The sequence below is a fragment of the Somniosus microcephalus genome, unplaced genomic scaffold (genome assembly GCF_052327205.1).
Source record: "Somniosus microcephalus isolate GS21.2 unplaced genomic scaffold, FLI_Smic_1.0 unresolved_chr1, whole genome shotgun sequence".
Taxonomy (NCBI): Eukaryota; Metazoa; Chordata; class Chondrichthyes; order Squaliformes; family Somniosidae; genus Somniosus; species Somniosus microcephalus.
Genome location: NW_028225179.1, coordinates 171581163 through 171607894, shown reverse-complemented (window position 1 = coordinate 171607894; position 26732 = coordinate 171581163). Strand labels below are relative to the sequence as shown.

General features: G+C 50.1%; 1 protein-coding gene across 4 annotated transcripts in view; it reads left to right on the top strand.

Moving 5' to 3' along the window:
* The window catches only part of LOC147096564 (uncharacterized), a 131963-nt gene that overhangs the window by 94493 nt on the left and 10738 nt on the right, over positions 1 to 26732 (top strand). For 2 of the 4 annotated variants that reach the window (XM_085975370.1, XM_085975369.1), the window contains exons 1-2: positions 12311 to 12384; positions 15696 to 15876. The gene's annotated coding sequence lies outside the window, so the exon portion shown is untranslated. The other 2 variants (XM_085975373.1, XM_085975372.1) reach the window with 2 other exon arrangements.

Below are 26732 nucleotides of genomic sequence, written 5' to 3'. Positions count from 1 at the left end.
TACGGCTTCTTGTTGGGCGACTTCAGGCTTCCATTTCTTCAAGAACTTTCTTCTACGAGGAACGAACGAAGGGCGGACGGTGCCCGGATCGGCGCCTCTTCCACTTCGGCAGATCGATGAAAACGTTTTCGTCTTTTTAAAGACGGACGGTTTCGGAAAAAGGACAACGTGGCCGGTGTTCAGCCAAACAAGGCTCGGCCACGACGAGAAGGCGACAAGGGTGGCCCGGGTACTGGGGTCGGGAGATCATCGACGACCCAGGCCGACGGAGAAGAAACCCTCTGGAGAACCGGCGATCGATGCCACAAGATTCTCCCATGTGCATAACCTGCATCTAGGTCTACTCCATGAACCCAAATCCACGATTGTGGATCTCAACCTTGACGAGCGCTCATCGAGGCTGGGTCTACCCCACCGCCTCGAGGGAGGAGAGAATATCGACTGCGCCAGAAGCTTCCAATCCACGTGACGACGGGAAGCGGTGTCAAAAAGTCTGCGAACCCCTTTTCGCGATTTCGAGAGTGGTGAGCATGATCCCAAGTTCCCCAGGTCGAAACTTAGTTTAGGTATAGGGGAGGGAGTTAAGGGAAATCGTAATGTGTTTCCCCTTTTACGATGTGCCGTGTGTTCCCCATTTCCATAGAGTCAAGTTCATAAATTTGTGCATGATTGTCGTTACTTTAATCTGTGCCTATGACATGTATTTTGTAATGCTTCAAACTGTTCAAAAATAAAAGCATCCATTTCGTGCTATTCAGCCTGGTCTATTGAGTCCTCTTCTCTGCACTACTGTTCTCTGCATCTAAGTCCAAGGTCTAGAACCGTAGGGGGGGTGGGTCGAACCACTCAAGGGTAATTCTTGCACGAAGCCTGGCAGGGGGCCAGAACGGGCAAGAGAGCAGAAAAAACCCCTACAAAACACCTTCAAAATTAAACTCATTATCTGCTACTTAGCATTGATTGACTGATGTCAAGGTTCGACCAATCCTGTGCCATCACGATTGACCAATCCTACAGTACGGTCCCCTGATGGTTGGCCAATCAGTGTGTGTGTGTGCGGGACTAATCGTTTTCATCTCAGGGATCTGGCAGCCATTGTTTCACTGCCATTATTTCAGCTTCCAGCTCAAACTACTTTGATCATCCAGCTTTGAAAAAGTTAGTATCTCTTTTAAAAATAACATAAGATTTACCAAAAACGTTTTATAAGTACTTTCACTTTCATCTTTCAAGGTATTAAAAGGTAGAAATGTTGCCCGGCAGCAGATTGAGAGAGGGACACAGAGACAGGGCCCAAAAGCCTGGGACTCCATTTAAAATGTTGCCCGGCACCAGATTCACAGAGGGACACAGAGAGGTCCCAAAGCCTGGGACTCGATTTAAACCGCCCGGCCCAAAACAGCTCTGGCAAAGCCGGGCTCCCCCAGCTAGTTTATATATATTGTGAATAGCTGGGGTCCAAGGACCGATCCCTGCGGTACCCCACTAGTCTGCCAACCAGTTCTCTATCCAAGTCAATACCTTGCCCCCGATCCCATGTGCCCAAACTTTACACGCCAATCTCTTATGTGGGACCTTATCGAAGGCCCCCTGAAAGTCCAGATACACCAGATCCACTGGTTCTCCCTTATCTATTTTACCAGTTACATCCTCAAAATATTCCAGTAGATTCGTCAAGCATGATTTACCTTTTGTAAATCCATGTTGACTTTGTCCAATCCTGTCACAGTTTACCAAGTGCTCTGCTATTGCATCTTTTATAATGGACTCTAGCATTTTCCCCACTACCGATGTCAGGCTTACCGGTCTGTAATTCCCTGTTTTCTCTCTACCACCTTTTTTGAATAGTGGGGTAGCATTAGCTACCCTCCAATCCATGGGTACTGTTCCAGATTCCATCGAATGTTGGAAGATGATCAGCAATGCATCTACTATTTCTCGGGCCACTTCCTTAAGTACCCTAGGATGTAGATTATCAGGCCCTGGGGATTTATCGGCCTTCAGTCCCATCAATTTCCCTAACAATTTCCCTACAAATACTGATTTCTTTCAGTTCCTCATTTTCATCAGACCCTATGTTCCCCGGTATTTCTGGGAGGTTATTTGTGTCCTCCTTTGTGAAGACAGGACCAAAATATGTATTTAGTTGGTCTGCCATTTCTTTGTTCCCCATTATAAATTCCCCTGATTCTGACTGCAAGGGACCTACATTTGACTTCACCAATCCTTTTCTCTTCACATATCTACAAAAGCTTTTACAGTCAGTTTTTATGTTCCCTGAAAGCTTACTCTCATATTCTATTTCCCCCTTCTTAATTAATCCCTTTGTCCTCCTTTGTTGAATCCTAAACTGCTCCCAATCCTCAGGATTATTGTTTTTTCTGGCAAATTTATATGTCCTCTCCTTGGATCTTATGCTATCCCTAATTTCCCTTGTTAGCCACAGTTGAGTCACCTTTTTTGTTTTATTTTTATGCCAAACTGGGATGAACAAATTCTGTAGTTCATCCATGCGGTCTTTGAATGTTTGCCATTGCCTATCCACTGTCAACCCTTTGAGAGACATCCCCCAATCAATTCTACCCAACTCGCGCCTCAGACCATCGTAGTTTCCTTTATTTAAATTCAGGACCCCAGTCTCTGAGTCAACTACTTCATTCTCCATCTTAATGAAGAATTCAATCATATTATGATTGCTCCGACCCAAGGGGCCTCGTACAACAAGATTGCTAATTAATCCTTTCTCGTTACATAATACCCAGTCTAAGATGGCCTGATCTCTGGTTGGTTCCTCAATATATTGGTCCAGCAAACCATCCCGTAAACACTCTAGGAATTCCTCCTCCACAGTATTGTTACTAATTTGGTTAGCCCAATCTATATGTAGATTAAAGTCACCCATGATAGCTGCTGTACCCTTATTGCACGCTTCTCTAATTTCCCTTTTAATGCCATCTCCAACCTCCGCATTACTGTTTGGAGGTCTATATACCACTCCCACTAACGTTTTCTGCCCCTTGGTATTTCTCAGTTCTACCTATACAGATTCCACATCATCAGAGCTAATATCCTTCCTTAGCATTGTGCCAATCCCCTCTTTAGCCAGCAATGCTACCCCACCTCCCTTTCCTTTTTGTCTGTCTTTCCTGAATATTGAATACCCCTGGATGTTGAGTTCCCTGCCTTGGTCACCCTGGAGCCATGTTTCCGTAATCCGAATCAAATCATATTTGTTTACTTCTATTTGCGCAGCTAATTCATCCACCTTATTACGAATGCTCCTCGCATTAAGACACAAAGACTTCAGGCTTGTTTTTTAACACACTTAGACCTTTTAGCATGATGTATGATAGCAAAATACTGCAGATGCTGTAAATCCGAAATAACAACAGAAAATGCTGGAAAAACTCAGCAGGCCAGGCAACATCCGTGGAGAGAAATTAGAGTCAACGTTTCGGGTCAAAACCCTTTATCAAGACTAAAGAGGCACAGGGAATGAAATAGATTAAGAGGCCAGGCTGGGAGAGAACAAAAGAGAAGAGACATTAAGAGGTATTCAAAACGAGACAGATGGTGATAGGACTAGTGGAGACAAAAGACAGCTCTAGATTAGGTGTGAAATGCGCTGGCAGAATGGGAGACAGCTGCCATGTGGGAGAGAGAAAAAAAAGGAAAAGGCGGGGGGAAAGGCCAAAACAAAGGTGTGGATAAAAAATATAAAATATATCAGTAAAAATGTAATAGGGGCCGAGGTTATGATCTGAAATTGTTGAACTCGATATTGAATTCGGAAGGCTGTAAAGTGTCTAATCGGAAGATGAGGTGCTGTTGCTCGAGTTTACGTTGAGCTTCCGTGGAACAATGCAAGAGCCCGAGTACAGTGAGGTCTGAGTGGGAATGGGGCGGTGAATTAAAATGACAGGCGACCGGAAGCTCGGGATCATCCTTACGGACTGAACGGAGGTGTTCCGCAAAGCGGTCACCCAATCTGCGTTTGGTCTCCCCAATGTAGAGGAGACTGCACCGTGAGCAGCGAATACAGTATACTAGATTGCAAGAAGTACAAGTAAATCGCTGTTTCACCTGGAAGGGGTGTTTGGGGCCCTGGACAGTGGGAAGGGGGGAGGTATAGGGGCAGGTGTTACACCTCCTGTGCTTGCACGGGAAGGTGCCAGGAGAAGGGGAAGAGTTGTTGGGGGTGATAGAGGAGTGGACTAGGGTGTCTCGGAGGGAGCGGTCCCTACGGAATGCTGAAAGGGCAGGGGAGGGGAAGATGTGTTTGGTGGTGGGATCACGTTGGAGGTGGCGGAAATGGCGGAGGATGATCCGTTGAATGTGGAGGCTGGTGGGGTGAAAGGTGAGGACAAGGGGAACCCTATCATGGTTTTGGGAGGGAGGGGCAGGGGTGAGGGCAGAAGTGCGGGAGATAGAACGGACCCGGTCGAGGGCCGTGTCGACCACGGTAGAGGGGAATCCTCGGTTGAGGAAAAAGGAAGACATGTCGGAAGCACTGGTGTGGAAGGTGGCATCGTTGGAGCAGATACGGCGGAGACAGAGAAACAGGGAGACTGGAATAGAGTCCTTGCAGGAGGCGGGGTGGGAGTCCGATCACCATCTCGTCTGGTTTTGAATACTTCTTAATGTCTCTTCTCTTTGGTTCTCTCCCAGCCGGCCTTTCAATCTATTTCATTCCCTGTGTCTCTTTAGTCTTGATAAAGGGTTAGACCGGAAACAATGACTCTAATTTCCCTGCACGGATGTTGCCTGCCCTGCTGAGTTTTGCAGCATTGTCTGTGGTGATTTTAGACCCTTTAGCACCATTGTTCACATACATAGATACATAGAAGATAGGAGCAGGAGTAGGCCATTCGGCCCTTCGTGCCTGCTCCGCCATTCGATGAGATCATGGCTGATCCTTTAATTCAGTATCCCGTCCCCGCCTTCTCTCCGTAACCCTTAACCCCTTTTGCCCGTAGAAATATATCTAATTCCCTTTTAAATATATTTAATGAGCTGGCGTACACTGCCCTCTGTGGCAATGAGTTCCACAGGTTCACCACTCTCTGAGTGAAGAAATTCCCCCTCATCTCTGTCCTAAATGGTTTAGCCCTTATCCTTAAATTATGTCCTCTAGTTCTGTTCTCACCCGCCAAGGGAAACATTCCTTCTGCATCCAGTCTGTCTAGACCTGTCAGAATTTTATACACTTCTATGAGGTCCCCTCTCAATCTTCTAAACTCCAGTGTGTACATCCCTAAACTACATAGTCTCTCCTCATAGGTCATTCCCGCCATTCCTGGTATCAGCCTGGTGAATCGCCGCTGCACCCCCTCCATGGCAAGAACATCCTTCCTCAGATGAGGCGACCAAAACTGTACACAGTACTCGAGGTGTGGTCTCACCAGTGCCCTGTACAGCTGCAGCAAGGTATCCCTGTTCCTGTATTCTAACCCTTTTGCTATGAAGGCCAGCATACCGTTTGCCTTCTTGACCGCCTGTTGCACCTGCATGCTCGCCTTCAGTGACTGGTGTACAAGAACACCCAGGTCTCTCTGTACTTCCCCCTCTCCCAATCTATTGCCATTTAAATAATAATTTGCCCTCCCGTTCCTGCACCCAAGGTGGATAACTTCGCACTTGTCCACATTATAGTGCATCTGCCATTTATCCGCCCAATCGCCCAGTCTGTCCAAATCGCTCTGGAGCTTCCTGGTCTCTTCCTCTGAGCCCACCCCCCCTCCTAGTTTAGTGTCGTCTGCAAATTTGGAAATGCTGCATCCGACTCCCTGATCCAGGTCATTAATGTAAATTGTGAACAGCTGGGGGCCCAGGACAGATCCCTGTGGTACCCCACTTGTTACTGCCTGCCATTCAGAAAATGAGCCGTTTATTCCAACTCTCTGTTTTCTATCTGACAGCCAGTTCCCTATCCACGCCAAAACTTTCCCCTTTATCCCATGAGCCTCAATTTTCCATGCTAATCTTTTATGTGGGACCTTATCGAAGGCCTTTTGGAAGTCCAGGTACACCACATCTACTGGCTCTCCCCCATCTATTCTACCAGTTACTCCCTCAAAAAATTCCAATAGATTAGTCAAGCACGATTTACCCTTTGTAAATCCATGTTGACTCTGTCCTATCCTGTCCCCATTTGCTAAGTGCTCCGCTATTTCATCCTTAATGATGGACTCCAGCATTTTGCCCACAACTGATGTAAGGCTTACAGGTCTGTAATTACCTGCTTTTTCCCTACCCCCCTTTTTGAATAGTGGGGTAACGTTAGCTACCCTCCAATCCATCGGCACTGTTCCCGAGTCTAATGAATTCTGAAAAATCATCCTTAGTGCATCCGCTATCTCTAGGGCCACCTCCTTCAGTACCCTAGGATGCATGTTATCAGGCCCTGGGGATTTGTCCACCTTCAATCCCTTTAGCTTCCTTAACACCATATCCTTAGAGATATTGATTTGCGTCAGTTCCTCCTTTGCCAATGTCCCTATTTTTCCCGATATCCCAGGGAGGTTTTTTGTGTCTTCCTTCGTAAAGACTGACCCAAAGTATGCATTTAGTTGATCTGCCATTTCCTTATTTCCCATTATATATTCCCCCGTATCTGACTGCAATGGACCAACTTTGGTTTTCACCAGTCTTTTCCTTTTGATATATTTATAAAAGCTTTTGGAGTTAGTTTTTATATTTTCCGCCAGCTTGTTTTCGTAAGCTATTTTGCCCCTCTTGATCATGCCCTTTGCCCTCCTTTGCTCTATCTTAAACTGTTCCCAATCTTCCGCTCTGGCGCTTTTTTTGGCTATTTTATACGCCCTATCTTTGGATTTTATGCTGTCTCTAATTTCCCCTGTTATCCACGGTTGAGTCACCTTTTTAGATTTCCTTTTATGCCAGATTGGTATAAACAATTTTTGCAATTTTGTCATTCTATCTTTAAATGTTTGCCATTGTTTATCTACCTCCAGTCCTCCCAGGAACGTTGTCCAATCAGACCTACTCAGTTCCCGTCTCATGGCATCATAATTCCCCTTGTTTAAATTCAGGACCTTAGTCTCTGAGTCAATTTCTTCGCTCTCCATTTCGAGTGAGAAATCGATCATGTTATGATCGCTCTGACCCAAGGGTCCCCGTACAACAAGATTACTGATTAGTCCCTTCTCATTGCACAGTACCCAGTCCAATATAGCCTGTTCCCGAGTTGGTTCCTCGACATATTGATCCAGATAACCATCCCTTAAACACTCAAGGAATTCCTCCTCCTCATTATTTTTACTGATTAGGCTAGTCCAATCTATATGTAAGTTAAAGTCACCTATGATGACAGCTGTGCTCTTATTGCACGCTTCTCTAATTTCCCTCGTGATGCCCTCCCTAACCTCTATTTTACTATTTGGAGGCCTATATACCACTCCTATTAATGTTTTTCGCCCCTCGCTATTTCTTAGCTCCACCCATATAGATTCTGTATTAACTGAGTTAATATCCTTCTTTTCAATTGCATTTATCCCCTCTTTTACTAGCAATGCTACCCCTCCTCCCTTTCTTTTTTGTCGATCCTTCCTAAATACTGAATACCCCTGTATGTTAAGCTCCCAGCCCTGCTCACCCTGCAACCATGTTTCCGTAATCCCAATTAGATCATAATTATTAACCTCTATTTCCACAGCTAATTCATCTACCTTGTTCCTGATGCTTCTCGCATTAAGGTATAAAACCCTCAGGCTTTTTTTATGCTCACATTTTTTATGAATTAGTTTGGCCCTTTGTTTTTTGTTCCTCACCCTTTTACCATTTATTTCTGTCTGCCTTTCACTTTCCTCTATTTCACTACATAGGTTTCTAGCCCCCTGCCATACTAGTTTAAATGCTCCCGAACTGCTTTATCAAAAATTACTCACTGTGGCCATGGAGAGGCCTGCCTGGCCTGCTGAGTTTTGCAGCATTGTCTGTGGTGATTTTAGACCCTTTAACATCATTGTTCACTGTGGCCATGGAGAGGCCTGCCTGGCCTGCTGAGTTTCCCAGCATTGTCTGTGGTGATTTTAGACTCTTTAACACCATTGTTCACTGTGGCCATGGAGTGGCCTGCCTGGCCTGCTGAGTTTTGCAGCATTGTCTGTGGTGATTTTAGACTCTTTAACACCATTGTTCACTGTGGCCATGGAGAGGCCTGCCTGGCCTGCTGAGTTTTGCAGCATTGTCTGTGGTGATTTTAGACCCTTTAACACCATTGTTCACTGTGGCCATGGAGAGGCCTGCCTGGCCTGCTGAGTTTTGCTGCATTGTCTGTGGTGATTTTAGACCCTTTAACACCATTGTTCACTGTGGCCATGGAGAGGCCTGCCTGGCCTGCTGAGTTTTGCAGCATTGTCTGTGGTGATTTTAGACCCTTTAACACCATTGTTCACTGTGGCCATGGAGAGGCCTGCCTGGCCTGCTGAGTTTTGCAGCATTGTCTGTGGTGATTTTAGACCCTTTAACATCATTGTTCACTGTGGCCATGGAGAGGCCTGCCTGGCCTGCTGAGTTTTGCAGCATTGTCTGTGGTGATTTTAGACCCTTTAACATCATTGTTCACTGTGGCCATGGAGAGGCCTGCCTGGCCTGCTGAGTTTCCCAGCACTGTCTGTGGTGATTTTAGACCCTTTAACACCATTGTTCACTGTGGCCATGGAGAGGCCTGCCTGGCCTGCTGAGTTTTGCAGCATTGTCTGTGGTGATTTTAGACCCTTTAACACCATTGTTCACTGTGGCCATGGAGAGGCCTGCCTGGCCTGCTGAGTTTTGCAGCATTGTCTGTGGTGATTTTAGACCCTTTAACACCATTGTTCACTGTGGCCATGGAGAGACCTGCCTGGCCTGCTGAGTTTCCCAGCATTGTCTGTGGTGATTTTAGACCCTTTAACACCATTGTTCACTGTGGCCATGGAGAGGCCTGCCTGGCCTGCTGAGTTTTGCAGCATTGTCTGTGGTGATTTTAGACCCTTTAACATCATTGTTCACTGTGGCCATGGAGAGGCCTGCCTGGCCTGCTGAGTTTCCCAGCACTGTCTGTGGTGATTTTAGACCCTTTAACACCATTGTTCACTGTGGCCATGGAGAGGCCTGCCTGGCCTGCTGAGTTTTGCAGCATTGTCTGTGGTGATTTTAGACCCTTTAACACCATTGTTCACTGTGGCCATGGAGAGGCCTGCCTGGCCTGCTGAGTTTCCCAGCATTGTCTGTGGTGATTTTAGACACTTTAACACCATTGTTCACTGAGGCCATGGAGAGGCCTGCCTCGCCTGCTGAGTTTTGCAGCATTGTCTGTGGTGATTTTAGACCCTTTAACACCATTGTTCACTGTGGCCATGGAGAGGCCTGCCTGGCCTGCTGAGTTTTGCAGCATTGTCTGTGGTGATTTTAGACCCTTTAACACCATTGTTCACTGTGGCCATGGAGAGGCCTGCCTGGCCTGCTGAGTTTCCCAGCATTGTCTGTGGTGATTTTAGACCCTTTAACACCATTGTTCACTGTGACCATGGAGAGGCCTGCCTGGCCTGCTGAGTTTCCCAGCATTGTCTGTGGTGATTTTAGACCCTTTAACACCATTGTTCACTGTGGCCATGGAGAGGCCTGCCTGGCCTACTGAGTTTTGCAGCATTGTCTGTGGTGATTTTAGACCCTTTAACACCATTGTTCACTGTGGCCATGGAGAGGCCTGCCTGGCCTGCTGAGTTTTGCAGCATTGTCTGTGGTGATTTTAGACCCTTTAACACCATTGTTCACTGTGGCCATGGAGAGGCCTGCCTGGCCTGCTGAGTTTTGCAGCATTGTCTGTGGTGATTTTAGACCCTTTAACACCATTGTTCACTGTGGCCATGGAGAGGCCTGCCTGGCCTGCTGAGTTTTGCAGCATTGTCTGTGGTGATTTTAGACCCTTTAACATCATTGTTCACTGTGGCCATGGAGAGGCCTGCCTGGCCTGCAGAGTTTCCCAGCAATGTCTGTGGTGATTTTAGACACTTTAACACCATTGTTCACTGTGGCCATGGAGAGGCCTGCCTGGCCTGCTGAGTTTTGCAGCATTGTCTGTGGTGATTTTAGACCCTTTAACACCATTGTTCACTGTGGCCATGGAGAGGCCTGCCTGGCCTGCTGAGTTTCCCAGCATTGTCTGTGGTGATTTTAGACCCTTTAACACCATTGTTCACTGTGGCCATGGAGAGGCCTGCCTGGCCTGCTGAGTTTCCCAGCATTGTCTGTGGTGATTTTAGACCCTTTAACACCATTGTTCACTGTGACCATGGAGAGGCCTGCCTGGCCTGCTGAGTTTCCCAGCATTGTCTGTGGTGATTTTAGACCCTTTAACACCATTGTTCACTGTGGCCATGGAGAGGCCTGCCTGGCCTACTGAGTTTTGCAGCATTGTCTGTGGTGATTTTAGACCCTTTAACACCATTGTTCACTGTGGCCATGGAGAGGCCTGCCTGGCCTGCTGAGTTTCCCAGCATTGTCTGTGGTGATTTTAGACCCTTTAACACCATTGTTCACTGTGGCCATGGAGAGGCCTGCCTGGCCTGCTGAGTTTTGCAGCATTGTCTGTGGTGATTTTAGACCCTTTAACACCATTGTTCACTGTGGCCATGGAGAGGCCTGCCTGGCCTGCTGAGTTTTGCAGCATTGTCTGTGGTGATTTTAGACCCTTTAACACCATTGTTCACTGTGGCCATGGAGAGGCCTGCCTGGCCTGCTGAGTTTCCCAGCATTGTCTGTGGTGATTTTAGACCCTTTAACACCATTGTTCACTGTGACCATGGAGAGGCCTGCCTGGCCTGCTGAGTTTCCCAGCATTGTCTGTGGTGATTTTAGACCCTTTAACACCATTGTTCACTGTGGCCATGGAGAGGCCTGCCTGGCCTACTGAGTTTTGCAGCATTGTCTGTGGTGATTTTAGACCCTTTAACACCATTGTTCACTGTGGCCATGGAGAGGCCTGCCTGGCCTGCTGAGTTTTGCAGCATTGTCTGTGGTGATTTTAGACCCTTTAACACCATTGTTCACTGTGGCCATGGAGAGGCCTGCCTGGCCTGCTGAGTTTTGCAGCATTGTCTGTGGTGATTTTAGACCCTTTAACACCATTGTTCACTGTGGCCATGGAGAGACCTGCCTGGCCTGCTGAGTTTCCCAGCATTGTCTGTGGTGATTTTAGACCCTTTAACACCATTGTTCACTGTGGCCATGGAGAGGCCTGCCTGGCCTGCTGAGTTTTGCAGCATTGTCTGTGGTGATTTTAGACCCTTTAACATCATTGTTCACTGTGGCCATGGAGAGGCCTGCCTGGCCTGCTGAGTTTTGCAGCATTGTCTGTGGTGATTTTAGACCCTTTAACACCATTGTTCACTGTGGCCATGGAGAGGCCTGCCTGGCCTGCTGAGTTTCCCAGCAATGTCTGTGGTGATTTTAGACCCTTTAACACCATTGTTCACTGTGGCCATGGAGAGGCCTGCCTGGCCTGCTGAGTTTCCCAGCATTGTCTGTGGTGATTTTAGACCCTTTAACACCATTGTTCACTGTGGCCATGGAGAGGCCTGCCTGGCCTGCTGAGTTTTGCAGCATTGTCTGTGGTGATTTTAGACCCTTTAACACCATTGTTCACTGTGGCCATGGAGAGGCCTGCCTGGCCTGCTGAGTTTCCCAGCATTGTCTGTGGTGATTTTAGACCCTTTAACACCATTGTTCACTGTGGCCATGGAGAGGCCTGCCTGGCCTGCTGAGTTTCCCAGCATTGTCTGTGGTGATTTTAGACCCTTTAACACCATTGTTCACTGTGACCATGGAGAGGCCTGCCTGGCCTGCTGAGTTTCCCAGCATTGTCTGTGGTGATTTTAGACCCTTTAACACCATTGTTCACTGTGGCCATGGAGAGGCCTGCCTGGCCTACTGAGTTTTGCAGCATTGTCTGTGGTGATTTTAGACCCTTTAACACCATTGTTCACTGTGACCATGGAGAGGCCTGCCTGGCCTACTGAGTTTTGCAGCATTGTCTGTGGTGATTTTAGACTCTTTAACACCATTGTTCACTGTGGCCCCGCCCCTCAGCAGCCGCAGGGGGCGGGGCTATGACGTCACCGCACGCGGTGGGTGAACGGCGGTTCGGGGGGCGGGGTAAGATCAGGAGCCACGTGACCCCGGAGCCGGCCTCGGCCTCTCCACACCGTGAGCGGTACTCCGAGGCGTTCCTGGCTGTGATTGGTGGAGGCAGCTGTCAATCAACCAGCCTCAGCCAATAGAAGAGCCGGACTCAGTGAGGGACTTTAATTGGGCGCTGTGAGGCGGCAGCGCGCATGCTCGGTGCTGCCAGTGCCCGGATGAGGCTCCGGTTTGTAGAAGGAGGTAAAATGGCGGCGGGGTTGCGAATGGAGCCGGAGGGAGAGTGGGCGGCCGGCCATGGTGCGGGGATCAGGGAATCTCCGACATTTACAGTAGCGCCCGCCTCTCCCGGGCCGGGGGGGGTGGTGGGGAGGGGAGTGTTTGGGTCGGAGGAGCCGGTGGGGGGAGAGTGTTTGGGTCGGAGGAGCCGGTGGGGGGAGTGTTTGGGTCGGAGGAGCCGGGGGGGGAGGGGGGAGTGTTTGGGTCGGAGGAGCCGGGGGGGGAGGGGGGAGTGTTTGGGTCGGAGGAGCCGGGGGGGGAGGGGGGAGTGTTTGGGTCGGAGGAGCCGGTGGGGGTGGGGGGAGAGTGTTTGGGTCAGAGGAGCCGGGGGGGGAGGGGGGGAGTGTTTGGGTCGGAGGAGCCGGGGGGGGAGGGAGAGGGAGGTGGGGAGTGTTTGGGTCGGAGGAGCCGTGGGAGGGGGGAGTGTTTGGGTCGGAGGAGCCGGGGGGTGGGGGGGAAGGGTGGGGGGGGGAGTGTTTGGGTCGGAGGGAGGGGGGGAGTGTTTGGGTCGGAGGGAGGGGGGGAGTGTTTGGGTCGGAGGGGCCGGGTGGGGGGGGTGGGTCGGGTCGGGGGGGGGGTTGGGTCGGGTCGGGGGGCCGGGATGGGGGGTGGGTCTGGGGGGGGTGGGTGGGTCGGAGGGGCCGGGGAGTGGTGGGGGGGGGGAGCGTTTGGGTCGGAGGGGCCGGGGGAGGAGGAAGCGTTTGGGTCGGAGGGGCCGGGGGAGGAAGGTGCGTTTGGGTCGGAGGGGCCGGGGGAGGAGGGAGCGTTTGGGTCGGAGGGGCCGGGGGAGGAAGGTGCGTTGGGGTCGGAGGGGCGGGTGGAGGAGGGAGCGTTTGGGTCGAAGGGGCGGGGGGGCGTGCGTTTGGGTGGAAGGGGCGGGGGGGCGTGCGTTGGGGTCGGAGGGGGGGGGGTGGAGGAGGGAGCGTTTGGGTCGAAGGGGCGGGGGGGCGTGCGTTTGGGTGGAAGGGGCGGGGGGGCGTGCGTTGGGGTCGGAGGGGGGGGTGGAGGAGGGAGCGTTTGGGTCGAAGGGGCGAGGGGGGCGTGCGTTTGGGTCGAAGGGGCGGGGGGGGCGTGCGTTTGGGTCGAAGGGGCGGGGGGGCGTGCGTTTGGGTCGAAGGGGCGGGGGGGCGTGCGTTTGGGTCGAAGGGGCGGGGGGGGCGTGCGTTTGGGTCGAAGGGGCGGGGGGGCGTGCGTTTGGGTCGAAGGGGCGGGGGGGCGTGCGTTTGGGTCGAAGGGGCGGTGGGGCGTGCGTTTGGGTCGAAGGGGCCGGGGGGGCGTGCGTTTGGGTCGGAGGGGCCGGGGGAGGAAGGTGCGTCGGGGGGGAGCGTTTGGGTCGGAGGGGCCGGGGGAGGAAGGTGCGTTGGGGTCGGAGGGGCGGGTGGAGGAGGGAGCGTTTGGGTCGAAGGGGCGGGGGGGCGTGCGTTTGGGTCGAAGGGGCAGGGGGGGCGTGCGTTTGGGTCGGAGGGGCGGGGGGGGGGGGGGAGCGTTTGGGTCGGAGGGGCCGGGGGAGGAAGGTGCGTTGGGGTCGGAGGGGCGGGTGGAGGAGGGAGCGTTTGGGTCGAAGGGGCAGGGGGGGCGTGCGTTTGGGTCGAAGGGGCGGGGGGGCGTGCGTTTGGGTCGAAGGGGCGGGGGGGCGTGCGTTTGGGTCGAAGGGGCGGGGGGGCGTGCGTTTGGGTCGAAGGGGCGGGGGGGCGTGCGTTTGGGTCGAAGGGGCGGGGGGGCGTGCGTTTGGGTCGAAGGGGCGGGGGGGCGTGCGTTTGTGTCGGAGGGGCGGGGGGCGGAGGAGGGAGCGTTTGGGTCGGAGGGGCGGGGGGGCGTGCGTTTGGGTCGAAGGGGCGGGGGGGGCGTGCGTTTGGGTCGAAGGGGCGGGGGGGCGTGCGTTTGGGTCGAAGGGGCGGGGGGGCGTGCGTTTGGGTCGAAGGGGCGGGGGGGCGTGCGTTTGGGTCGAAGGGGCGGGGGGGGCGTGCGTTTGGGTCGAAGGGGCGGGGGGGGCGTGCGTTTGGGTCGAAGGGGCGGGGGGGGTGTGCGTGCGTTTGGGTCGAAGGGGCGGGGGGGCGTGCGTTTGGGTCGCAGGGGCGGGGGGGGCGTGCGTTTGTGTCGAAGGGGCGGGGGGGCGTGCGTGAGGGGCGGGGGGGGCGTGTGCGTTTGGGTCGGCGGGGGGGGCGTGTGCGTGTTTGGCTCAGAGAGGAGAGGGGGGTGGGGGTGTGTGTTTGGGTCGGAGGGGCCAGTGTGGTGGGGGGGTGTTTGGGTCGGAGGGACCGGGGGGGTGGGGGGGGAAGGTTCACCTTCACCTGACGAAGGAGCAGCGCTCCGAAAGCTTGTGATTTCAAATAAAGCTGTTGGACGATAACCTGGTGTTGTGTGACTTCTTACATTTGTCCAACTCCGGCATCTCCACACCAGTGAGATCAGACAGTGTGTAACCCGGGGAGGATGGGCCCAGTGTGATCAGACAGTGTGTAACCCGGGGAGGATGGGCCCAGTGAGATCAGACAGTGTGTAACCCGGGGAGGATGGGCCCAGTGAGATCAGACAGTGTGTAACCCGGGGAGGATGGGCCCAGTGAGATCAGACAGTGTGTAACCCGGGGAGGATGGGCCCAGTGAGATCAGACAGTGTGTAACCCCGGGGAGGATGGGCCCAGTGCGATCAGACAGTGTGTAACCCGGGGAGGATGGGCCCAGTGACATCAGACAGTGTGTAACCCGGGGAGGATGGGTCCAGTGAGATCAGACAGTGTGTAACCCGGGGAGGATGGGCCCAGTGAGATCAGACAGTGTAACCCGGGGAGGATGGGCCCAGTGAGATCAGACAGTGTGTAACCCGGGGAGGATGGGCCCAGTGAGACCAGACAGTGTAACCCGGGGAGGATGGGCCCAGTGAGATCAGACAGTGTAACCCGGGGAGGATGGGCCCAGTGAGATCAGACAGTGTGTAACCCGGGGAGGATGGGCCCAGTGAGATCAGACAGTGTGTAACCCGGGGAGGATGGGCCCAGTGAGATCAGACAGTGTGTAACCCGGGGAGGATGGGCCCAGTGAGATCAGGCAGTGTGTAACCCGGGGAGGATGGGCCCAGTGAGATCAGACAGTGTGTAACCCGGGGAGGATGGGCCCAGTGAGATCAGGCAGTGTGATTTGCTGGAAGCCCTGGCGGGGATGTGAGAAAAGGGACAAAAATCAGACAGAAGCGCTCAGACCCAAACTTTTATTTTTATTAAGCAGAAGAAAAGTCTACATTACATTACTTCACACTCTTCATGTTGTTATTTTCAGTCCTGCCATAATTAGATCTCCCGGTGAAAGACTGAGTGATTGAGAAAGGTTCACAGCTGAGAGTAAACGGATTGTAGACTGAGGAACGACAGCAGGTGAACCAACACAGGATTGTGAGAGCACCAACCAGAGAGAACCCTTCCGATTCAAAGAGCTTCCAGAGATTGACCGGGGAAAAAAGGTAAGAGGGAGTCCCATTGACTCAGATACACACTGGTCCTGGAGATGGACTGGGGAGAAAGGTCAGAGAGAGTCCCATTGACTCAGATACACACTGGTCCTGGAGATGGACTGGGGAGAAAGGTCAGAGAGAGTCCCATTGACTCAGATGATGTCCCCACACTATTACTGCAGATTTGGTTTCCCCAATCTATACATAGCTTAAAATCCCCCATGATTAATATATTACCCTTGCTACATGCACCTCTAGTTCCCTGAATTATGTGGCACCTTATCAAATGCCTTTTAGAAACATAGAAGATAGGAGCAGGAGTAGTGAACCTGTGGAATTCTCTACCACAGAAGGCAGTAGAGGCCAATTCATTAAATATAGATACATAGATACATAGTAGATAGGAGCAGGAGTAGGCCATTCGGCCCCTCGAGCCTGCTCCGCCATTCAATGAGATCATGGCTGATCATCCAAATTCAGTACCCTGTCCCTGCCTTCTCCCCATATCCCTTGATCCCTTTAGCCTTAAGAAATATATCCAACTCTTTCTTGAATATACTTAATGAACTGGCCTCCACCGCCCTCTGTGGCAGAGAATTCCACAGGTTCACCACTCTCTGGGTGAAGAAATTCCTCCTCATTTCAGTCCTAAATGGTTTACCCCTTATCCTTAGACTATGACCCCTGGTTCTGGACTCTCCAGCCATCAGAAACATCCATCCTGCATCTAGTCTGTCCAGACCTGACAGAATTTTATAGGTTTCGATGAGATCCCCTGTCAATCTTCTAAACTCCAGTGAGTATTATCCCAATCGACACACACTCTCCTCATGCGTCATTCCTGCCATCCCATGTATCAGCCTGGTGAATCTTCGCTGCACTCCTTCCATGGCAAGAACGTCCTTCCTCAGGTAAGGTGACCAAAACTGCACACAATACTCAAGGTGCGGCCTCACCAAGGCCCTGTACAACTGCAGCAAGACACCCTTGTTCTTGTACTCGAACCCTCTTGCTACGAAGGCCAACATACCATTTGCCTTCTTAACCGCCTGCTGCACCTGCATGCTTACCTTCAGCAACTGGTGCACAAGAACACCCAGGTCTCTTTGCACTTCCCCTTCTCCCAATCTATTGCCATTCAAATAATAATCTGCCTTCCTGTTTTTGCCACCAAAGTGGATAACCTCACATTTATCCACATTATAGTGCATTTGCCATGTTTCTGCCCAATCACCCAACCTGTCCAAATCGTACTGGAGTTTCACGACATCCTCCTCACAGCATACCCTCCCACCCAGCTTTGTGTCGTCTGCAAATTGAGATATTACATCCAATTCCCTCGTCCAGATCATTAATAGATATTGTGAACAGCTGGGGTCCTCGGACCGATCCTTGCGACAGCCCACTAGTCACTGCCTGCCACTCGGAAAACGACCCGTTTATTCCAACTCTTTGCTTTCTGTCCGCCAACCAGTTCTCTATCCAAGTCAATACCTTGCCCCCAATCCCATGTGCCTTAATTTTGCACGCTAATCTCTAATGCGGGACCTTATCGAAAGCCTTCTGAAAGTCCAAATACACCACATCCACTGATTCTCCCTTATCTATTTTACCAGTTACATCTTCAAAAAATTCCAGTAGATTAGTCAAGCACGATTTACCTTTTGTAAATCCATGTTGACTTTGTCCGATCCAGTCACTGCTTTCCAAGTGCTCTGCTATTACATCTTTTATAATGGACTCTAGCATTTTCCCCACTACCGATGTCAAGCTTACCGGTCTATAATTCCCTGCCTTTTCTCTACCACCTTTTTTGAATAGTGGGGTAACATTAGCTACCTGCCAATCCATGGGTACCGTTCCAGAGTCTATCGAGTTCTGGAAGATGACCAGCAATGCATCTACTATTTCTAGGGCCACTTCCTTAAGTACCCTGGGATGTAGATTATCAGGCCCTGGGGATTTATCGGCCTTCAGTCCCATCAATTTTCCTAACACCATTTCCCTACAAATACTGATTTCTTTCAGTTCCACCCTTTCATCAGACCCTATGTTCCCCGGCATCTCTGGGAGGTTATTTGTGTCCTCCTTTGTGAAGACAGAACCAAAATATGTATTTAGTTGGTCTGCCATTTCTTTGTTCCCCATTATAAATTCTCCCGATTCTGACTGCAAGGGACCTACGCTTGACTTCACCAATCTTTTTCTCTGTAAAAGCTTTTATAGATATGTGAAGTCAGTTTTTATGTTCCCTGCAAGCTTACACTCATATTCTATTTTCCCTTTCTGAATTAATCCCTTTGTCCTCCTTTGTTGAATCTTAAACTGCTCCCAATCCTCAGGATTATTGCTTTTTCTGGCCAATTTATATGCCCTCTCCTTGGACCTTATGCTATCCCTAATTTCCCTTGTTAGCCACGGTTGGGTCACCTTTTTTGTTTTATTTTTATGCCAAACTGGGATGAACAAATTCTGTAGTTCATCCATTCGGTCTTTGAATGTTTGCCATTGCCGATCCACCATCAACCCTTTGAGCGCCATTCCCCAATCAATCCTACCCAACTCGCTGCTCAGACCATCGTAGTTTCCTTTATTTAAATTCAGGACCCTAGTCTCCGAGTCAACTACTTCATTCTCCATCTTAATGAAGAATTCGATCATATTATGATCGCTCCGACCCAAGGGGCCTCGTACAACAAGATTGCTAATTAATCCTTTCTCGTTACATAATACCCAGTCTAAGATGGCCTGATCTCTGGTTGGTTCCTCGACATATTGGTCCAGGAAACCATCCCGTAAACACTCCAGGAATTCCTCCTCCACAGTATTGTTACTAATTTGGTTGGCCCAATCTATATGTAGATTAAAGTCACCCATGACGACTGCTGTGCCCTTGTTGCACGCTTCTTTAATTTCCCTTTTAATGCCATCCCCAACCTCCACATTACTGTTTGGAGGTCTATAAACCACTCCCACTAATGTTTTTTTCCCCTTAGTATTTCTCAATTCTACCCATACAGATTCCACCTCATCAGAGCTAATACCCTTCATTACAATTGTGTTAATCCCTTCTTTAACCAGTAATGCTACCCCACCTCCCTTTCCTTTTTGCCTATCTTTCCTGAATATCGAATACCCCTGGTGAGTTCCCAGTCCTGGCCTTCCTTGAGCCACGTTTCCGTAATCCCAACCAAATCGTATTTGTTTACTTCTATTTGCGCAGCCAATTCATCCACCTTATTACAAATGCTCCTCGCATTAAGACACAAAGCCTTCAGGCTTGTTTTTTTAACGCTCTTAGACCTATTCGAATTATTATTTACTGTGGCCACGTTTGATTTAAACCGTTGATTTCTCTGACTGCCACTTTTGTTTTTCTCCTTCCTATCTTTTGCTTTTATCCTTGTTTCCCTTTCCTCTGTCTCCCTGCTCAGGTTCCCAAACCCCTGCCATTTTAGTTTAAACCCTCCCCTGCAGCACTAGCAAACACTCCCCCTAGGACATCGGTTCTGGCCCTGCCCAGGTGCAAACCGTCCGGTTTGAACTGGTCCCACCTCCCCTCGAACCAGTTCCAATGTCCCAGGAACTTGAATCCCTCCCCCTGGCACCATTCCTCTAGCCACGTATTCATCTGAAGTATCCTTCTATTTCTACTCTGACTAGCACGTGGCACTGGTAGCAATCCTGAGATTACTACCTTTTGAGGTCCTGTGTTTTAATTTATCTCCTAACTCCCTATATTCCGCTTTTTAGGACCTCATCCCGCTTTTTACCTATATCGTTGGTGCCTATATGCACCACGACAACTGGCTGTTCACCCTCCCTTCCAAGATGTTCTGCAGCCGCTCTGAGACATCCTTGACCCTTGCACCAGGGAGGCAACACACCATCCTGGAGTCTCGTTGGCGGCCGCAGAAACGTCTATCTATTCCCCTTACAATTGAATCCCCTATTACTATAGGTCTACCCTTTTTTCCTCCCATTCTGTGCAGCAGAGCCACCCCTGGTGCCAGGAAGTTGGCTGCTGCTGCCTTCCTCTGATAAGCCATCCCCCCCCCCCCCCCCCCCCCCCCCCCCCAAAACAGTACTCAAAGTGGTGCATCTGGTGGAGAGGGGGATGGCCACAGGGGACCCCTGCGCTACCTGCCTGCGCCTAGTACTCTGCCTGTTGGCACCCATTCCCTTTCTTCCTGTCCAACCTCTACCTGCGGTGTGTCCAACTCCGTAAATGTGCTATTCACGATGTCCTGAGCATCGTGAACGCTCCGGTATGTATCCAATCGCAGCTCCAGCGCCGCAATGCGGTCTGTCAGTAGCTGCAGCTGGATGCACTTCCTGCACATGTAGTTGTCAGGGACACAGGAAGTGTCCCTGAGTTCCCACATATCGCAGGAGGAGCAGATCACGGGGCCCGGCTGTCCTGCCATGACTTACCCTTTTAATTAATTGAATTTAAATTAAATCAATCAATCCCACTAATTACACTACAGTTAACAACTGGCTTACCAGCAGTCCCTGCTACACTAGAGAGACCTTAGAAACTATAAACCAGAGTTAAAGTTTAAAAAAGAGAGAAATACTCACCAACCAATCACTTACCTGCTTCCTGGTGACGTCACAATTTGATTACTTTTTACCTCTCTCCCCTGCTGTTGAATTGGTCGGGCCTCGTTCGCTGAATCAGCCGCCGCGCCCCAACTGCCGCCGGTTTTTGAAACTCCTCAGCTGCTCGCTCGCAGGTCCGCTCTGGTCGGGCCTCATTCGCTGAACAGCGGGAGGCCGAGGACAGCGCGGACCTGCGAGGAGTCGGCAGCAGTGAGGAGGCCGATACATATCCGGCGAATTCCAAAAGAACAGCAAAATCAAGGAGTGACGTCACAGGACTGCAGGAAAGAATCCGAGAGCGAGAGCAGTCAAACTACAACTGCAAAACCGCTAAAGTGACATCACAACCAGGGAAGGAGCTGATTGGTAAGTAGGACCTGGTGAGTATTTCTACAGTCCAGTCGTTAAAGTAAAAGTAAGGTCTCTAGTTTAGCGTAAGTAGTGTTTAAAGGGAAGTAAGGTCCCTAGTGTATTTAATATTTAAAAGGAGTAAATTAAGGGTAGGACTTGGCAGAGCAGCTCAGCAGTGTGGAGTGCTCCTCCTGTGCTATGTGGGAGGTCAGGGACACTTTTGGTGTCCAGGGCGAACATGTGTGCAGGAAGTGTCTCCAGCTGCAGCTACTCGCAATCTGCGTTTTGGAGCTGCGGCTGGAGTCACTGTGGAGCATCCGCAAAGCTGAGTTCTTCATGGATAGCTTGTCTAACGAGGTCGTCACACCGCAGGTAAAGAATGCACAGGCAGACAGGAAATGGGTGACCGCCAGACAGAGTAAAAGAACTAGGAAGGCAGTGCAGGAGTCCCCTGGGTCCATCTCTCTCTCCAACAGATTTTCCGTTTTGGATACTGCTGGGGAGATGCTTTCTGAGGGGAATGCAGCAAGAGCCAAGTCCGTGGCACTACGAGTGGCTCAGCTGCACAGGAGGGGAGCAAAAAGAGTGGGAGAGCAATAGTGATAGGGGATTCTATCGTAAGGGGAACAGATAGACATTTCTGTGGCCGCAGACGTGACTCCAGGATGGTATGTTGCCTCCCTGGTGCCAGGGTCAAGGATGTCACTGCACGGCTGCAGGGCATTCTGAAGGGGGAGGGCGAACAGTCAGAGGTCGTGGCTCACATTGGTACCAAGGACATAGATAGAAAGCGGGATGAGGTCCTGCAACAAGAATTTAGGGAGCTAGGTAGCAGATTAAAAAGCAGGACCTCAAAGACTGTAATCTCTGGATTGCTCCCGGTGCCACATGGTAGTGATTATTATAGGAATAGGTGGATAGAGCAGATGAATGCGTGGCTGAAGAGTTGGTGCAGGAGGGAGGGCTTTAGTTTCCTGGATCACTGGCTCTGTTTCTGGGGAAGGTGGGACCTGTACAAGTCGGACGGGTTGCACATGAATCGGAACGGGACCAACATCCTTGCAGGGAGGTTTGCTGGTACTGTTTGGGGGGGGGGGGGGGTTTAAACTAACTTGGCAGGGGGATGGGATACAAAGTGGAGCTATAGTAGGGTGTGATGCAGAGCCAAATATAGAGGAAAAAACAAGTCAGCCTGGAAGGCAGAGCAAATATGTAACGGCACAAGGGAGCATGGCAAGGCTGGATGGCATTTATTTTAATGCAAGGAGTCTTGCGAGTAAAGCAGATGAATTCAAGGTGTTGATGAACACATGGGAGTATGATATTGTTGTTATCACAGAGACATGGTTGAGGGAGGGGCAGGACTGGCAGCTCAGTATTCCAGGGTATAGAATCTTCAGGCAAGACAGAGGGGGGTATAAAAGAGGAGGGGGTGTTGCAATATTAATCAAGGAGTCAATTACTGCTGTAAGGAGAGATGATATCTTAGCAGGTTCTCAATGATTTATCTCCAGAAGGTTCCTGAACACCGGCGCTAGACTGATTCGCCTGTTGTTCATTGGTTTACCACACGCTCCGTTTTTAAACGAGGGGGTAACATTTGCAAATCCCCAGTCCTGTGGCACCACTCCCCTATCCAAGGAGGATTCAAAGATTGTGGCCAGAGCCAGACTTCTCTCAGTAACCCAGGATGCATCCCATCCAGACCATGACACTTCCACTTTGAGCGCTGTCAACTGTTTCACTACATCCTCTTGGTCTATTTATATCCTGTCCAATTTCACTACCACCCCCTCCTTCACTGTAACATTGGCAGCATCCTCTTCTTTAGTGAAGGCAGATGCAAAGTACTCATTCAGTACCTCAGCCATGCCCACTGCATCCACCAGAAGATTGCCCTTTTGGTCCTTAATCATCGCACCTTTCCATTGACTCTCCTTTTAGGCTTTACATGTTTAAGAAAGATTTTAATGTTCCCTATTCTATTCCCACTAATCTTTCCTCAGTTTTTCTGTGCCCCTCTTAGTTTGTTTTTGATTTCTCCTCTGTACTTTCTGTATTCAGCTTGATTCCCTACGGTGCTGCTGTTGTTGTCGTGTGTTTATTATACCAGAGTCTGCGTGTGTCAAACAGCAGAAAACTCCATCTTACAAGGTCTCAAATTGGGTTATAACTTAATGCCGGCGAATAACATCAACTTAAGTTTGGAGAAATTACTGATCCGGGACTGAATCGCTTTCACATTTCCCCAGTGGGGAAAGGGAAGGACGCTGACTGAGAGTTTGTTAGACACACAGCGGGACACGCGCACACGTGGAGAATTATAATTGTAAAACAGCAGTCAGATCAAACCAGTTATGTATTTAAGAGGTTTCCAGATATTGTAAGACCCCTAAAGATATTGCGTCACCAATCTGCTTAAAGTGACACCACTGTTAATATTAGTGGAGCAGTGGTGAATGTCCTCGCCTCCGACAGTGCTCATTAGTCAAGTGCTGACACCATGAGCGATGTCCTCGGCTTTATTACAAGAGGAATAGCGAATAACAGCAAGGAAGTGATGTTCAACTGTTAGAACAGACTGGTTAGGCCTCAGCTGGAGTCTGGTTTTCAATTCTGGGCACCACACTTTAGGGAGGATATCAAGGCCTTGGAGACGGTGCAGAAGAGATTTGAGAGAATTGTACTAAGGATCAGGGACTTCAGTTATGGGGAGAGACTGGTTTGTTCTCTTTAGAGCAGAGTTGGTTAAACGAAGATTTTATAGAGCTGTTGAAACTCATGATTGGTTTTGATGAGTAAATAAGGAGGAACTGTTTCCATTGGCAGAAGGGTCAGTAACCAGACGACGCAGATTTAAAGTGAGTGGCGAAAGAGCCACAGGCGAGGTGAGGTAACATTGTGTTACACAGCGAGTTAGTGTGATCTGGAATGCATTGTCCGAAAGGGTGGTGAGGTAACATTGTGTTACACAGCGAGTTAGTGAGATCTGGAATGCATTGCCCGAAAGGGTGGTGAGGTAACATTGTGTTACACAGCGAGTCAGTGTGATCTGGAATGCATTGCCCGAAAGGGTGGTGAGGTAACATTGTGTTACACAGCGAGTTAGTGAGATCTGGAATGCATTGCCCGAAAGGGTGGAGGAAGCAGATTCTGTTGTAACATTGAAAAGGGAATTGGATAAATACTTGAAGGGAAAACATTTACAGGGCTATGGGGAAAGAGAGGGACAGTGGTAATAATGGGATCGCTCTTCCAAAGAGTCAGCACCGGTGTGATGGGCTGAATGACCTCCTGTGCTGTATCATATTATGGGTCTATGATGCAGCCTCACCCAGTCAATGGAGGTGCCTGATGGGCTGAATGACCTTCTGTGCTGTATCATATTATGGGTCTATGATGCAGCCTCGCCTAGTCAATGGAGGTGCCTGACGGGCTGAATGACCTCCTGTGCTGTATCATATTATGGGTCTATGATGCAGCCTCGCCTAGTCAATGGAGGTGCCTGATGAGGCGATCTCGGCACCGAGATTTCAATCCACCAGCAAATCCTAAGAAGCAGATATTGAAACAATCCAATCTGCCTCCGGCGCTACAGTAATCGGTTACTAGGCACCAGAAGCAGCATCATCGGTTCAATATTGGCCAACAATATAGGTGTGGATAGAAAGACAAAAGTTAACCCATTGCTGGAGATTTGCGATCTACGATCAGGGAGCTAGGACAGGAAGCACACGAGGATCAGTTTTATGGGATGGACAGTGGAAGCCATGACATGGAAAAGGATGCCAGATGAGACTATATCGAATGCTGTGGGAAGGTGAATGATGGACAAGGAAGGGTTACACACCATGGTCACAGTCACAGAGATTGGAGTTTGTGACAGTTCGGGGCAGATTAGATTTACATCGAAACTGCAGCAGAGGAACAGTCCATTCGGCTCTAGTGGTCTATGCTGTGTTTATACTCCACGGGAGCCTCCTCCCACTCTCATTACATCTTGACACCGTATCCACATATACGTTCGAGGGCGTTAGACTCGCGACACCAATATTAAATAACATTCAGAACGCCGGAGAACCCACCCTCCTGGAGTGGATTGAGTGAGTTTGTCGCACTCCCCTCACTTAAGAAAGAAATGAGCTCATTCACGTTGGACCTAAAAAGGATCGATCAGAGAATGTTCTAAATGGTTAGAAGTTAGGAACTGTGGATGGGCAGAGAGAACGAGGGGTCCACGTAACCTTAACCGCAGAGCGAGGCCGTTCAGGGGTGATGTTAGAAGTTAGGAACTGTGGATGGGCAGAGAGAACGAGGGGTCCACGTAACCTTAACCGCAGAGCGAGGCCATTCAGGGGTGATGTTACAAAGCATTTCTTCAGACAGTGTTGTTGAAATCTAGAACACTGGCCCTCAAGAAGCTGTTGATGTTCGGTCAATTGAAAATGACAAACTGTGATTGATAGATTTGTGTTGGCCAATGGTGTTTAGGGACATGGAACCAAGGCGGGGAGATGGAGTTAAGATACAGCTCAGTCATGATCGAATTGAATGGAGGAACAAGCTGGGAGTGAATACATAGATACATAGATACATAGAAGATAGGAGCAGGAGTAGGCCATTCGGCCCTTCGTGCCTGCTCCGCCATTCGATGAGATCATGGCTGATCCTTTAATTCAGTATCCCGTCCCCGCCTTCTCTCCGTAACCCTTAACCCCTTTTGCCCGTAGAAATACATCTAATTCCCTCTTAAATATATTTAATGAGCTGGCGTACACTGCCCTCTGTGGCAATGAGTTCCACAGGTTCACCACTCTCTGAGTGAAGAAATTCCCCCTCATCTCTGTCCTAAATGGTTTAGCCCTTATCCTTAAATTATGTCCTCTAGTTCTGTTCTCACCCGCCAAGGGAAACATTCCTTCTGCATCCAGTCTGTCTAGACCTGTCAGAATTTTATACACTTCTATGAGGTCCCCTCTCAATCTTCTAAACTCCAGTGTGTACATCCCTAAACTACATAGTCTCTCCTCATAGGTCATTCCCGCCATTCCTGGTATCAGCCTGGTGAATCGCCGCTGCACCCCCTCCATGGCAAGAACATCCTTCCTCAGATGAGGCGACCAAAACTGTACACAGTACTCGAGGTGTGGTCTCACCAGTGCCCTGTACAGCTGCAGCAAGGTATCCCTGTTCCTGTATTCTAACCCTTTTGCTATGAAGGCCAGCATACCGTTTGCCTTCTTGACCGCCTGTTGCACCTGCATGCTCGCCTTCAGTGACTGGTGTACAAGAACACCCAGGTCTCTCTGTACTTCCCCCTCTCCCAATCTATTGCCATTTAAATAATAATTTGCCCTCCCGTTCCTGCACCCAAGGTGGATAACTTCGCACTTGTCCACATTATAGTGCATCTGCCATTTATCCGCCCAATCGCCCAGTCTGTCCAAATCGCTCTGGAGCTTCCTGGTCTCTTCCTCTGAGCCCACCCCACCTCCTAGTTTAGTGTCGTCTGCAAATTTGGAAATGCTGCATCCGACTCCCTGATCCAGGTCATTAATGTAAATTGTGAACAGCTGGGGGCCCAGGACAGATCCCTGTGGTACCCCACTTGTTACTGCCTGCCATTCAGAAAATGAGCCGTTTATTCCAACTCTCTGTTTTCTATCTGACAGCCAGTTCCCTATCCACGCCAAAACTTTCCCCTTTATCCCATGAGCCTCAATTTTCCATGCTAATCTTTTATGTGGGACCTTATCGAAGGCCTTTTGGAAGTCCAGGTACACCACATCTACTGGCTCTCCCCCATCTATTCTACCAGTTACTCCCTCAAAAAATTCCAATAGATTAGTCAAGCACGATTTACCCTTTGTAAATCCATGTTGACTCTGTCCTATCCTGTCCCCATTTGC